The sequence below is a fragment of the Coenobita brevimanus genome, chromosome 38 (assembly GCF_032717465.1).
Source record: "Coenobita brevimanus isolate Jiangsu-jjx chromosome 38, ASM3271746v2, whole genome shotgun sequence".
NCBI classification, from domain to species: domain Eukaryota; kingdom Metazoa; phylum Arthropoda; class Malacostraca; order Decapoda; family Coenobitidae; genus Coenobita; species Coenobita brevimanus.
This window is the reverse complement of record NC_136991.1, coordinates 42,686,032-42,698,838: the sequence shown is the minus strand read 5'-3', so window position 1 is coordinate 42,698,838 and position 12,807 is coordinate 42,686,032.

The window sequence follows — 12,807 nt, the reverse complement described above, 5'->3', positions numbered from 1 at the left end:
GAATCTAAAGTTGAATGTAGGGAAGAGTAAAGTGATGGTCTTTGAGAGAGGTGAAGTCAGTGAATGTACAGCGAGGTTGGATGGTGAGGAATTGGAAAATGTGAGTACGTTTAAGTACTTGGGTAATGTGATGAGTAAGAATGGAGGTTTGGAGGGTGAAGTGCTTGAAAGGGTACAGCAGCGAAGAAAGGTTGCTGGTTCCTTGAAAGCAGTGATAAGAAGCAGGGAAGTGAGCATGGAAGTGAAAAAGTTACTTTTTTTTTTTTTTTTATGCGAGGAAGAAGGAACCAAAGGCCATGAGCCCGCAGTAACAGTTCCCTCCAAGAGAAAAACAAAATACAATATAGAGCCAAATTCAAGATCCGATTATTTTGAGATGCCTGGACACACTGCGTTTGAAAGACTGGAAATGATAGGCAGCAGGAAATACAGACAGAGGGAGACAGTTCCAGAGCTGACCTGTTGCGTAAATGAAAGACTGGGAGTAGCGGTTAACTCTTGCATTAGAGAGTTGGACAGAAAAGGGATGAGAGTTTGCTGCCAGACGGGTGCTACGCGCCCGTCGTAGAGGTGGAGGAATGCAAGCAGACAGTTCAGAGGAGCAGTGACCATTAAAGTAGCGATAGAAAAGAGATAAAGATGCAACAGTGCGGCGAAGAGACAGAGGTTGAAGGGAGTCAGTAAGAGGAGGAGAGTTAATGAGACGAAAAGCCTTTGACTCCACCCTATTGAGAAGAGCTGTATGTGGGGAGCCTCCCCACACATGAGAGTTGTACTCCACACAGGGGCAGATAAAACCCCTGTATAGAGTCAACAATTGTGCAGGGGTAAAGAAGGAGCGGAGTCGGCTTAGCACACCCAATCTCTTGGAAGCAGATTTTACAAGAGATGTAATATGATCTTTCCAAGATAAGTCCCGAGTAAATGAAACCCCAAGCATGTTCAAGGATGATGCAGGATTAAGCTGAATATTATTAAACATTAGTGGGTATACCTGTGGAAGATTTTGTCGGGTTGATAGGTGTAAGATCTGAGTCTTAGATGCATTTTAGACAACCATATTATTTTTACCCCAGTCAGAGATACGAGCCAAGTCAGACATTAGGTGTGCCATAGCCTCATCCCTTGTTTGTTGAAGTAACTGTTGAGATGGGCGTTGCGGGAACCGAATGGAAAGGTGAAGGGTGGAGTCATCAGCATATGAGTGGATAGGGTTAGATGTACAGCTTAGAAGATCATTGATGAATAAAAGGAAGAGAGTTGGTGATAGGACAGAGCCCTGAGGAACACCACTGTTGACAGATCTAGGAGAAGAACGATGGCCGTCTACAACAGCGGCTATAGAACGACCAGAAAGGAAGCTAGCGATGAAGGCACAGATAGAAGGATAGAAACCGTAGGAGGGCAGTTTGGAAATTAAAGATTTATGCCAGACTCGATCGAAAGCCTTTGAGATGTCAAGTGCAATGGCAAAGCTTTCGCCAAAGTCCCGAAAGGAGGATGACCAGGAGTCTGAAAGGTAGGAGAGAAGATCGCCAGTGGAGCATCCCTGACGGAACCCATACTGACGATCGGAAAGAAGGTTGTGATAGGAAAGATGCCTTAAAATTTTTCTATTAAGAATTGACTCGAAAACTTTTGAAATACAGGACGTTAAAGCAATTGGACGATAGTTGGAGGGTTGGGAGTGGTCACCCTTCTTTGGGACTGGCTGAATGAGAGCAAACTTCCAGCAAGAAGGAAAGGTACAAGTTGACAGACAAAGGCGAAAGAGTTTGCCTAGGCAGGGTGTAAGCACAGAAGCACAGTTCTTGAGTACAACAGGAGGGACCCCATCAGGCCCATATGCCTTGTTAGTACTGAGGCCAGTGATGGCAGAAAATACATCAACTGAAGAAATTATAATGTCAGCCATGAGGAAGTCAGAGTGGGGAAGTGATGGAGGAACAGCACCGGAATCGTCTAAGGTGGAATTGGAGGAGAAAGTCTGTGCGAAGAGATCTGCTTTATCAGTAGAAGAAATAGCTACAGAGCCATCAGAGTAGAAAATAGGAGGGAAGGATGATGAGGTAAAGTTGTTAGAAAGATTTTTGGCAAGGTGCCAGAAGGAGCGGGAAGAATTCGAGTTGGAGAGTTGAGAGCATTTAGTATGGATGAAATTATTTTTAGTAGAGCGAAGAACAGACTTAGCACGATTCCGGGCAGAAATGTAAAGATGATGTGATTCAGGGGTGGGTTGGCTCCGGTACCTTTTGTAGGCCCTCTCCTTGTTGCGGGCAGCATTAGAACAAGCGCGATTAAACCAAGGCTTTCTTGCGTTAGTCAAGGGATATGAGAAAGGAATGTATGCTTCCATGCCCGAGAGAATAACCTCCATAATGCGCAAGGCACACTCAGATGGCTCACGGCCATGGAAGCAATAATCATTCCAGGGAAAATCAAAGAAGTACTGCCTGAGGGCCTCCCAGTCCGCGGCTCCAAAATGCCACAGACGACGCTTCCCTGGAGGGTCCACAGGCCGTACCGGAGTGATAGGACAGGTTAAGGTAATAAGGTTGTGATCGGAGGAGCCCAACGGAGAGAAAAGGTTAACAGAGTAAGCAGAAGGATTAGTTGTGAAGAAGAGGTCAAGTATGTTGGAGCTCTCTCCAAGGCGGTCAGGGATACGGGTAGGGTGCTGTACAAGCTGCTCTAGGTCATTAAGGATAGAAAAGATGTAGGCTTGTTCACCAGGTGGATCCGTGAAAGAAGAGGAGAGCCAAAGATGGTGGTGAACATTGAAATCTCCAAGAATGGAGATTTCAGAGAAAGGAGAAATGGATAGAATGTGTTCCATCGTAGAAGTAAGATAGTCGAAGAATTTTTGATAGTCAGTAGAATTAGGAGATAAGTAAACAGCACAGATATATTTAGTCAGAGAATGACAGGAAAGCCGAAGCCAGAGTGTGGAGAATTCAGAAGAATCAAGTTCAGGAACACGAGAGCAAGATAAGTTGTTGCGTATATATACACAACAGCCACCTTTGGCTTTGAAATGAGTATAGAGAAAGTAGGAGGATACAGAAAAGGGTTTGCTGTCAGTTGCCTCAGACAGCTGAGTCTCCGTTAGAAAAAGAAGGTGAGGTTTACAGGAGGAGAGGTGGTGCTCAACAGAGCGAAAGTTAGAGGAAAGGCGGCGAATGTTGCAGAAATGAAGAAGAAGAGAGTCAGACAGTGGTTCCAGGCACCTTGAGTCGTCACCGGGAGAGGGGCAGATGGTGGGGGCATTTATGGTCCCCCCCCCTGGGGACTCCGAGGCTTGATAAATCGACGCCATTATTGGTGAATTTTGAATAGGAAGTGTAGTGTGTACTGTGCATGTAGTTTGGTGAAGATAGAGAAGTTTGTACTGGAGAGCATGCTGGCCTACTCTCTGTATAACTGAGACACTGAAAAAGTTCAGCAAAGGGGGATGGTCAGGAACTAGTCCTGAGGGCTGATGAAACGGGAGCTCCAGCACTCCCTGTCATCAGCTTTCCATCCACCTCGGGAGTACTGCCCTGCTCGACTGGTGCTACAGTCTACTTCTCATGACAATATGGTGATACCAACTCTAACGTATGGAAGTGAAGCTTGGACGTTGCTGGAAGGACACAAGTCAAGAGTGAGAGCAGTGGAAATGAGTTATTTAAGAGGAGCCTGGGAAGTCACATGGAGAGACCGGCTGACAAATGAGGATATAAAGGAGCGTTGTGGTGTGGATATGGATGTGATAGGAAGCGTTATGAGGAACACACTGAGGTGGTTTGGCCATGTGGAGAGGATAGAGGGTGAAAGACTGACGAAGAGAGTGTATGTGAGTGAGGTGGAGGGGGGAAGAGGGAGGGGGAGGCCGAGGATGAGATGGAGGGATGGGGTGGAGAGGTATATGAGAGAGGGGGGTGTGAGTTGGGAGTGGGGCAGTGAAATGGCGGGGGACAGGGCGACGTGGAGGCGATTTGTTTGTGGCCACCCCGAACGGGATTTAGTCGTCTGGCAATAGATAGATAGATAGAACTCCCTACTTGGGTGCTCTTCTAAACGAACTGAATCGTCCGGTAGCAGGAAAACTAAACGTGACGTACTTGGGCTGAAGATGTTAAAAGTGAATGTATCGATGCCGCTTCCCAGAAAATAATCCATTTAATCTTCCCTACGTTTTTGGGTTGGCATTTTCGCGAATTAATACATTTTGTTTTATATTCCACGTAAACAACTATGTATTTTTGAGTTTTGCATCTTTGTATATATTAATGATGTACAAGCCTACGTGCCATATTCTTACAAATTATATCGCGAGGAGAAGGCAGCCCGCATACACGTAGACTTGCCAACGATTTCTGGAGCCCCTGACGAAGCTAAAACGTGCTTGGTTTGTCTATAAAGCCTGACTGCACTCAGTGATGTGGGATGCAGGCTAAACAAATCAAGTAATCATAAGTGTCGTATAAGTAATCGTCAGGACTTATGGGCTTGCCTTCCCCTTTGTGGTTCAAGCTGTGAGAAGACGGCCGTATATGCCACAAATTATTTACTTATGTTTAATTAGTCTGTCTCACTTTCCAGGTATGTACAAACTACGGCAGCTGTACACAGGCGTTATTGTAAGTACTGGCTTTGCTGTACACACACACACACACACACACACACACACACACACACACACACACACACACACACACACACACACAGTTCATATATATCTTGTAACATATATATTGTGCATGTTTCATATAAGTACACCCACCAAACTAAGTTCCAATAGATTCTTCCTGTTTGGAATTGAAAACGTGAGACGAAATACATTGATAAATTCCCTAATGCCTTTTCATAATATTGCACAATGACGGATTTATCCATTATTCATGTTTCGTCTGAAGATTTAATTTTTTCAATTTAGTTAAACGTAACCAAAGTCGGCAATTAACTGGAGTAATCCGTGCAGCAGATGGCACAACCTTTCCGCAGTGAAGGCGCCAAATTTTAGGAAGCCACTCAAATTACCTGTTATGCTTGTTCTTTATATTAGCACCAGTTAGAGGTGAGGGGTAGGATTGTGGAGGGTGGGTGGGTGAGGGGTAGGATTGTGGAGGGTGGGTGGGTGAGGGGTAGGATTGTGGAGGGTGGGTGGGTGAGGGGTAGGATTGTGGAGGGTGGGTGGGTGAGGGGTAGGATTGTGGAGGGTGGGTGGGTGAGGGGTAGGATTGTGGAGGGTGGGTGGGTGAGGGGTAGGATTGTGGAGGGTGGGTGGGTGAGGGGTAGGATTGTGGAGGGTGGGTGGGTGAGGGGTAGGATTGTGGAGGGTGGGTGGGTGAGGGGTAGGATTGTGGAGGGTGGATGGGTGAGGGGTAGGATTGTGGAGGGTGGGTGGGTGAGGGGTAGGATTGTGGAGGGTGGGTGGGTGAGGGGTAGGATTGTGGAGGGTGGGTGGGTGAGGGGTAGGGTTGTGGGGGAGGGCTAGGTGAGGCGTACGACTGTAGAGGTAGGATGAAAAACTGTCTTCAATAACCCTTTCACTACGATGACGACTTTCCTCTTTTATTAATGTTACCACCAGACGAATTTATTCACGGTAATATTCCCCCCTGTAGAGAAAGGGTTAAATGCAGTTCCCACTAACCCTGTTCAACACGAGGACGACTAGTTTTGTCCTTACTACCGCCAGACGATTTTATTCAGCATAATAGCAACCCCTCATACCAGAGGGATTAAATCACTTCAGTACCATCAGTGACATTGGATTATTATATTTTTTTTTCATTTAGACTATTATTCTTGCTGCCCCAGGCGATTTTATTCAGCGTAGGAGAAACCCCCGGACACTATGTAAAAAGATGTCATTATTTCATTACCATGACGTATCTCTGTTTTATTTAGGTATGTGAAGAGATATAACCACGTCACTAACATGACATCTTATGTTTTATTTCACTGAGTGAAAGGATATAATCACTTCACTGCCATGATGTATCATATACAGTATATTATTTAGGTATGTGAAGAGATATAACCACTTCAGTAACATGACATCGTATGTTTTATTTCACTGAGTGAAAGGATATAATCACTGCACTGCCATGATGTATCATATATATTATTTAGGTATGTGAAGAGATATAACCACTTCACTAACATGGCATCTTATGTTTTATTTCACTTAGTGAAGGGATATAATCACTTCACTGCCATGACGTATCTTATATTTTATTTCACTTAGTGAAGGGATATAATCACTTCACTATTTCTTATCTTATTTCTGCTACCTTCTGGTCTATTCTATCTATTTATAGCCCGACGCCCTAATCCCGCAAAGGGTGGCCGCAGACAAAACGCCTCCAAGTCACTCTGTCACCCACCATTTGACTACCCTCCCCCCAACTCACCCCCCCTCCCTCATATACCTCTCAACTCCATCCCTCCACCTCATCCTCGGTCTACCCCTCCCTCTCCTTCCCTCCACCTCACCTACATACACCCTCTTAGTCAGTCTTTCATTCTCCATTCTCTCCACATGTCCAAACCACCTCAGTGTATTTCTCCTAATCTTCTCAACCACATCCACATCTACCCCACAACGTTCCTTCACTTCTTCATTCGTCAACCTGTCCCTCCACGTCACTCCACATGCTCCTCTCAAGTAACTCATTTCCACTGCTCTCACTCTTGACTTGTTCCCCTCTTGCAAGGTCCACGCCTCGCTTCCATACGTCAGGGTAGGGATCACAATGCCATCATGCAGTGACTTCTTAACTTCCATACTCACCTCCCTATTTCTCATCACTGCTTTCAGTGTACCAACGACCTTCCTTCCCTGCTGTACCCTTTCACGTACTTCATCCCCCAAAGTTCCTTCCTTACTCATCACACTACCCAAGTACTTGATTGCACTCACATTCTCCATATCCTCACCATCCAACCTCACTGCACACTCTGTGACTTCATTCCTCTCAAACAACATAACTTTACTTTTGTTTACATTAACTTTCAGCTTCCTCCTCCTACACACTGTCCCAAATTCATTCATCAAACCTTGCAACTCCCATTCATCTTCACTCAACAATACTGTATAATCAGCAAACAGCAACACCGGAAGCTTCCAAATCTCACCCTCATTCATTAGGGCCAGCCCCACATCCACTGCCCTACCTTGCACCTCCTTTACAACCCCATCCATATATATATTAAACAGCCATGGAGACATCACACACCCCTGTTTCAGTCCCACATTGAGATCAAAGAACTCACTCAGCTCACCATCCACTCGCACCGTAGCCCTAGCTCCCTCGTACATACTCTTCACAGCACTCAACAATTTCCCCTCCACTCCATATATTCTTAATACCTTCCACATATCTTGCCTATCTATTCTGTCATAAGCTTTCTCCAAGTCCATGAAGGCAGCATACACTTTCCTTCCCTTCTCTAGATACTTCTCTACTAAACATCTTAGAACAAATATCTGATCTACACACCCTTTTCCCTTCCTAAATCCCCCTTGTTCTTCTCCAACTAGCTCCTCTGTCATATGCCTAACCCTATCAATGAGTATTCTACCATATATTTTACCAGTCACACTAAGAAGGCAAATACCCCTATGGTTACCACATACTTCTCTCTCCCCTTTTCCTTTGTACAGAGGAACAGTTATACCTGATTTCCAGTCCTCTGGAACCCTTCCCTCTTCCCAAGCCAATCTACACTACCTTCTGGTGATTTTATTAAACTCAGTCGAGACTTACTGATCTGGAGGCGTAAAACATGTCCATCATTAAGCCTTCAGTACGAGAAGTCCATCTTACCGTGAAAGTAATGGCCTGGAAGTAACAAGAATAAAATGTTAATAACGTCCTCGGGCTGAAGGGACAGGAATATTATAATTGTCACATCTTGGTCATTCAGTGTACCACCGTCCTGCAGAATATAATTATTTTCTGGTGCCAGTTGACTGAAGGAAACGGTAATTATGTTCCTATTTTAAGTTTCAATACCGTCGATACTGCATTCCTAAAATGAAGCCGCCTCTCAGTCCTAAATAACAGGGTGAGATTGTGAGTCATTTATCCTAGTTTAAAGAATAAACGATGAAAATAAAGGGTCGATAAGTTAACGAGCGCTCCAGATTCTTTCTTTTTTAATACAATTTATTTTTTTCAAGAATGCCAGAAATTAGAGCAAGTCGTGAGAGGACGGACTCAGTCAGGGTTATATTTCTGGCTGTCGGGTAAAGGCTTGTGTTTTGTGTTATTTTACGTCAGGAAGAGTAAAGTGATGGTCTTTGAGAGAGGTGAAGTTAGTGAATGTACAGCGAGGTTAGATGGTGAGGAATTGGAAAATGTGAGTACGTTTAAGTATTTGGGTAGTGTGATGAGTAAGGATGGAGGTTTGGAGGGTGAAGTGCTTGAAAGGGTACATTCATTCATTCATTCATTGCCAGACGCCATGTATCCCAGACGGGGTGGCCAAGGGCTTAGAGTTTATTGTTTTACAGGGAGGGGCACTAATCCTCCACCAACCCCACTTGACACGTAGGGTACAGCAGGGAAGAAAGGTTGCTGGTTCCTTGAAAGCAGTGATAAGAAACAGGGAAGGGAGCATGGAAGTGAAAAAGTTACTACATGACAGTATTGTGATACCAACTCTAACGTACGGAAGTGAAGCTTGGACATTGTTGGAAGGACACAAGTCAAGAGTGAGAGCAGTGGAAATGAGTTATTTAAGAGGAGCCTGTGGAGTCACGTGGAGAGACAGGCTGACGAATGAGGATATAAAGGAGCGTTGTGGTGTTGATGTGGATGTGATAGGAAGCGTTATGAGGAACACACTGAGGTGGTTTGGCCATGTGGAGAGGATGGAGGGTGAGAGACTGACGAAGAGAGTGTATGTGAGTGAGGTGGAGGGGGGAAGAGGGAGGGGGAGGCCGAGGATGAGATGGAGGGATGGGGTGGAGAGGTATATGAGAGAGGGGGGTGTGAGTTGGGAGCAGGGCAGTGAAATGGCGGGGGACAGGGCGACTTGGAGGCGATTTGTTTGTGGCCACCCCAAACGGGATTGAGGCGTCTGGCAATAGATAGATAGATAGATAGATAGATAGATTTCTCCGCCGTGGGGTTTTGTATTTGTCATGTGGTCGTTTTATCATTCTTCGTCGAGGCTCTGGGTCAGAAGAAAAGCTGTGTTTACTTGTATTTATTCGCACTCAGTCTGCCAGAAGACGATTTTATTCAGCAAGAAGGAATTCTAATGGTCAAGGGGTAGAAAACTGTCTCGAGTAACCTTTGGAATGTTCAGACTATCTTTACCTGAGAAAATATATTTAATCTAGCCCGATAAAATACTGTCTTCCTCAGTCAGTATTTCCCTGCGCCTGTGACCTCCAGTCTCTGAAACACGACGTGTCCAGGCATCCCCAAGAGAACAGATTTTTAATTTGACTTGCTCTCTTGTGGTCAGTTTTCTCCTGGAAAGAACGCTGGATCACACACACACACACACACACACACACACACACACACACACACACACACACACACACACACACACACACACACACACACACACACACACGCAGTATATAGACGCCCGGGTCCAAGTAATATTCACATAATTTTTTGGGCAAGTAAGTTTGAGTATTTAAACATTAAGTCTAAGCACTCGGAGGAACTGCAGTTCGAGGGCCTCACAAAGCGGGAACCCAAGTTCTAAGAAATTTATATGTAAAAGCGAATGAATCATCAACAAATACACACCGATAAGGCAAATTACCTGTTATATTATTGTTCGCTTGAACGTGATGGTTACAGAATAATCCTTTTTATAAGTCTTTGTTACCGTGAACGAGGGCAACACACTGCCAGATGGTTCTGGTGCATGCGCACTTAATATTGGTGCATAAGGTGGTGGTTATGGCGAGCGATGATTTTCGATGGAGTATTATCGACGGAAAATCACAGATTTAAAGGTATGTAAGAGCTGTATACAGAAATTAATACCCCCACCCTTAACTGTGAATATATATTAATTATTCAAGGCAGTTTTCGAAGTGATCAGCCTCAACATTGAAGAGAAGACTTGTACAATAGCAATCACTCAAAAGTTCAGAAATATAGACGTTTGTGTACCATACACACACACACACACACACACACACACACACACACATATATATATATATATATATATATATATATATATATATATATATATATATATATATATATATATATATATATACCGTATATACTGTATATCATCAATCATCAATCAATCATTTCCTGTGGCACCCCACGGGATGCATAGGGTCTCAATGAACTCTCTCCACCAATATTTGTCTCTTGCCATCTCCTTTAGGTCCCACCATATATATATATATATATACACACACACACACACACACACACACACACACACACACACACACACACACACACACACACACACACACACACACAATCACTTTCACCTGTTCGTACACACTCTTTCTTAACCTTTCAACTCGACCTTTTCACCTGGCCTGCTGGGAGAGGTGAGATACGCTGAAATTCATGTACCATTATTTGGTACGGAAAATACTGTATGTGCAACACGTTAAGTAATTTTGATGGTGGTGGTGGTGGTGGTGGAGATGGTGGATTTGATGATAGTGGTTGTGGTGTTGATGATCATGGCAATGGCAGTGTAACCAAAGTAACTGAGTGCGAATGAGGCGTGAAAGTGTCTTGGTGGGATAAAATAAGAATGAAGAGGATTGAATGAGTGGGTGAGAGGGTAAGTGTTTGAAGCTTGGAAATGAGTGAGTATGTCATAGTGGAATAAAATAAGAATGAAGGAGGGTGATAGAGTGGGTGAGAGGGTAAATGTGTGAAGCTTGGAAGTGAGTATGTCATAGTGCAATAAAAAAAGAATAAAGGAGGGTGATAGAGTGGGTGAGAGGGTACATGGTTGAAGCATGGAGGTGAGTGAGTATGTCATAGTGGAATAAAATAAGAATAAAGGAGGGTGATAGAGTGGGTGAGAGGGTACATGGTTGAAGCATGGAGGTGAATGAGTGAGAGTATGAGAGTGATGAGGTACGTCTTGGCCAATCCTTCTGAATGTTGTATTTTTGCTTCTCTTTACTGTCTCACGCACATAAAAAGCACCAGTACTTTGTGTTACCCAGCTGCAACCCTAGCAAAAGTGCATTGACCTTAGATCTCCACAGATATTCCACTTATGTTTCTGATACTGAGCTATATACTAAACTGTACCGTAGCCTATTTATCCATCACCTCGGGTAATGGTTAGTACTACTTAAACTAAGAGAGTTGTAGGGAAAGAACTTCTGAGATTGAAGAAAATATAGTTGGCCTAAGACGGATTAGTTATGGATGTGTTAAGTGGCAGACGTGATGGGAGAAAGTATAGCGTAACAAAAATACTGTACAAGGGACATGCTTAAGTTGAAAGAGATGCCGTAGTCGAATGAAAAAGTAAATAAGTAAATAAATAGTACGGAATATGATAAAAGAGAACATAAATTTTTGAGCTCATCCATCAAACCAAGTCATCATAAATAAAAGAATATTAAAAGAACTTAAACACTTTCATTTACTGGGACTCAGGTCAGCAAAACATGAAATAAATTGGTAAGGAAAGAATATGTCGAATCTGAAGAAAATATACCGTAGTTTGCGTAAGAAGGATTGGTTATGGAGCAGCGGCAGTGACACACATCGTTATTGGTTTAGTGGCAGCAACGTAACAACTCACCCATTTTTTGGTATTAAGTGGGTAGTGACAATGGGGGAGATGGGGAGGAGTGGGGAAGATGGAGGTAGAGAGAAGAAGGGGAGGAATGAGGTAGATGGAAAAATAGGGAAGAAGGGGGGGAATGGGGAAGATTGCGAAAGAGGGAAGAAGGGGAGGAATGGGGAATATGGAGAAAGGGGGAAGAAGGGGAGGAATGGGAGAGATGGAGAAAGAGGGAAGAAAGAGTAAAGGGAAATGGGTAGGAGGAGGAGATAGAGGGATGTGGCGGAGGAAGCGCGAAGAAAACGAGAAGGCGGAGTGAGAGAGAATAAAAAGTGGAATGGGACTGAGAGAGAGGAGGAAGAGGTTGAGAGGTGAGAGAAGGGGAATGGAGGAGATTGGACTGAGGAAGGGAAGTGGGAGAAGAAGAAAGGGAATGAAAGGTAATCGGTTAAGGAGGGGATGAAGGAGAAGAAGAACTGGGAAGGAAATAGGGCATAGCGGTGAAAGGAGGAGGGGTCAGAGGCTGGGTAAGGGTAGAGAATAGGGATGGTGAGGGGAAATAGGTATGAGGAGGTGACGGAGGAAGTGGAATGGAAAGAGGAGAAAGAACAAAAAAGTAAGAAGAGGGAAAGAAAGAGGAAGAAGAAGGGGAAGGAAGAAGAGGAAGGGGAAAAAACAGGATAGGGAAGATGTGGGGAATGGGGAGAGGAGGATATACTGGACTGGAAAAAAGAAAAAGGATAAAACGAGGGGAAGGAGGACTGTATAATGCATGTCTTTTATTGATCAGTTCATTGCCACGTACAGACGATTTTCTTCATTGGGGAAGACACCTTGAAGTGAGGGGGCTAATGAAGGCGATTTCTAACCTCTCGAGTTTAATTAGTCCCTTCTTTGCTAAATAAATTCGCCTGATGGTAAACAAATGATAGAATACGGAAGGCAGCACTGTATTGAGAAAAAGCGGAAGAGGAACTGGTAGTGGAAGGGAAGCAATAACCTACAGAGGGAGAAAGAGAGAGAGAGAGAGAGAGAGAGAGAGAGAGAGAGCAAATATTC